The 3,277-nt window shown below is 39.2% G+C and overlaps 1 long non-coding RNA gene across 3 annotated transcripts; it reads right to left on the reverse strand.

Annotated features, from left to right (window-relative positions):
- Positions 1–776: 776 nt before the first annotated feature.
- Positions 777–3,032, reverse strand: LOC136513103 (uncharacterized). Of its 3 annotated transcripts, XR_010773294.1 has the most exons (6): positions 2,574–3,032; positions 2,368–2,430; positions 2,119–2,185; positions 1,702–1,764; positions 1,512–1,593; positions 777–1,141 (listed from the first exon to the last, which is right to left on the reverse strand). It is a non-coding gene; the product is annotated as an uncharacterized lncRNA (long non-coding RNA). The 3 variants fall into 3 exon arrangements; XR_010773293.1 differs by having other exon boundaries at positions 2,119–2,430; XR_010773292.1 differs by having other exon boundaries at positions 1,702–2,430.
- Positions 3,033–3,277: the final 245 nt, after the last annotated feature.

Here is a 3,277-nt window from a genome sequence, read left to right on the forward strand (position 1 = left end):
GGCCATTATTCTTGAAGCTGTATAGGTTGACACGATTGGCCCGAGAAGTATTGGCTAGGCTGTGACTCGATCTTGTGCTTAGCCGACACTTCTATTTTCTTTCGAGCCCAAGGATCAAACTTCCTCTGCGAGGGCTAAGTCCTTTTTCCTTAAGTATTCTTTTGGTGTTATTCGATCTTCCCGTGTATTGTTGCCTCTTTATTCGCAGTCTTTCTTGGTTTAGTTATTGATTGCTCTTTTGCCTTGTTTGTCGCTCCATTGCGGTATTTGCATCGAGGATAATGATGACCGGACCCTGTTGTAGGGAGGACACGTGGACGACTGCAGGACTTGGAGGAAAACAACTACGAGTACACTAAGGATCTCAAAGATGATCAGTCAATAGGTGCCACGTCCCACCCAACCTCAGAATCCTATTCATTACAAAATGACACCCCCTTTTGCAACGCATATATGTGTTGCTAAAAGTCCATATATGCGGTGGTGGGGTCTATACCCACGCATTAATTATGTGTTGCTAAAAATGGCGTTGCAAGGGTCTATTGCAACACTTATATATATGCATCGGTAATACCAATAAATAACCATTGTAAAGTTGCAACGGATATTAATGGGCTATGGCAACGCTTAGATTTGTTTGTACCAATTGCAGACCATTGACTTCTATAGCTCGTAGCAACACAAAGATTTGGATTGCTGCAACGCTTATATGTGTAGCTAGGAATAAACTATATTAAACAAAGATTGGAAATTAGAGAACAACTCGCACATGAGAAATAACAATACTTAGCCATATATTAAAAATCAACTGTTGCATTACAATGAATACCATCCATACAAAGGTTAGTGCTTTGACATGCAATCTTGTCAATAGCATCTGAAAGAAAAACAATCATAACTAACATATCTATAATTTCTCATGGAATAGATTCATTCTGCATCATTTTCCATCTCTGAACTACAATCTAACAAAGGTCGAAATTTGCTTCCAATCTTATTCATTTTTAATCAGACAAGTTAACTGAAATACAAAGCTCCAATCTTGTCTGATATAGTATTATACATATTCCCAAAGTACCAAATCTTCACATAAAACATTTGTTGATGAAGCTTAAGCAACTTTACTCATCTGAGCAGTGAACTTGAATAAGAAAAACAAAGACAATATTGTAAGTATCCAAATGCATCACTACTAATTTCTTAAAGCATCAATACATCTAAACATATAATAAGAGGTACATTGAACATGTAATTCACATATCATGTGAACTGTACAGTAATGTAGTTCATTCACTTGTGTAGGTTCCAAAATTTTCTAGGAAGGGACAGGTTGCAGAATCTTATGGAGCAGAGTGTAAACAGTCAAAATATTGTCGACATAACAGTTTAGGCAATTACATCTATAATAGTGTACATGTTCATCATTTTAGTGAATCACTGGCACTTATGCGTGTAAAGCAGTCTAATTTGCAATTGACTTGTACTTCAACAGCAGAGGACAGAAAGGATACCTGATTAACAAGTAAATGATCTTGCAAGTGCACAGCTCACCGCACATCAAAGTTCATGACATCCAAATATTATATATTTCTCCTGAGAAAAAAATATAGAGTACTTCGTTAAGAACATATTTACTGATGCTATTTAGCCATGAATTTATAAACCTTGAAAGAAAACAACTGAGCCAATGTATATAGAGACCTGGGCAGCTCTTCTAGAATTGAAGTTCCATTGGTACCCTTTGTCTCCAGTGACATATCAACCCTGACATAAAAGAAGTTGAGCTAAATTAGAACTAATAAAGCCATGCAAAAATTAGCCGAAATTCGGTGTTCTAAATTGTTGACAGTATAGATAGAGCAAATTACAAGAGGAACGTCTATGTAGCTCACTGATTTGTGATTCCATATAAAGTCTATTTTTACATGAATCTCTATGGAAAGGAGGTGCTGAACGATGTGTACTCTACAACAGTAGACTAATTTATTCAGAAATTGTAAAGCATTGATATTGCACAAGAGTTAAATGAATCACTATATTATTGCGTCATTTTAAGTTACAACTATAGGATGTCGTAATGCACCAAAAAACATAGTATCTTGCAAAGGGGTATCAGACCTTGCTCAGTAGGAACCAAGTGTTTCCTTTCTAAAACCTGTTCTGCCACCCAGTGGCTTAAAAAAATCTACAGATAATGCAAAAGTTAGGACATATGTTCCTGTTCCACTTCAGTTCTGAAACTGCAGGAGTTGTCTTAAAGTACATAGGATAAATCAATGACTATTTCATCAAGGGAATTCAGAGGTTGACAATTTGGAAGAATTTTTGTGTCTGTAACACCACTAAAGTGAGAAAGTGAGAACATACAGTGCATCAATCCCCTTGGCAAGGATACCGTGGCCACCATGCCTCCACGGCTCTACCTATCCTCTATTGAAAAATACCAGAAATTACGTATCAGAGAGAACTAGGGGAATAACAAAATTAAGAGAAATTATCCTTGGGGTAGGAGATTGCCAGAAATCACTAACTAATCCAAATCACAACCAAAAGAAGACTGGAGGAGAAAATACCTAAGATAATCAATGAGTAGCGTAGCTGTGTTCCCTTCAGATCTGAGCACCACCTTCCCCCTCGTTGCTGCTACCTGATTTGAGGAACTCGCCACCAGATGGCTGGATTGTTGCCATGAAGAGGCTTCAATCTCCTTCAGATCACATCACAAACTCCCCCCAATCGCTGGTACCCAATCTAATCACATTGACCACTAGATGAAAGAGCGGGGCTGCGAGAAGAAGATGGAGATTGGGCGGGGAGACATAGGAAGATGGAGATCAGGCATGGAGAGTGAGCACCAACCAGAGGAACCTATTGTGGGAGGGAGAAGCTCTAGCGCCGCCTCTGTGCAGGAAGTAAGATCAGGCATTAGCGGATGTGTGGGGAATGTCGTCCACGAAGCAACCTGCGAGGTGGGATGTGGGGTGTAGAGGAGCGGTTCAGTTTAACGCAGGGAATCACCGCAACGCATCTAATTTTCTGTTGCAGATCATGGGTGGCTAAATCGGTGTTGGGGGCGTAGTGATTAGACATCAATCATGTAGCTATCAGTGCTTTACTTTCACGCAAATAATCTGTGATAGGTTGTATGATAGAATTGCTTGAAAACCATTACCTTGTCGCAACCTACACCCTTGCACACCTGTTGATAGGTTAGACGCTCACTTACTTGCTACTGCTTCTATTATGTATTATATATGTGATGTGATGCTCGGTGGAG

Source organism: Miscanthus floridulus, chromosome 16 (genome assembly GCF_019320115.1).
Source record: "Miscanthus floridulus cultivar M001 chromosome 16, ASM1932011v1, whole genome shotgun sequence".
Lineage (NCBI taxonomy): Eukaryota > Viridiplantae > Streptophyta > Magnoliopsida > Poales > Poaceae > Miscanthus > Miscanthus floridulus.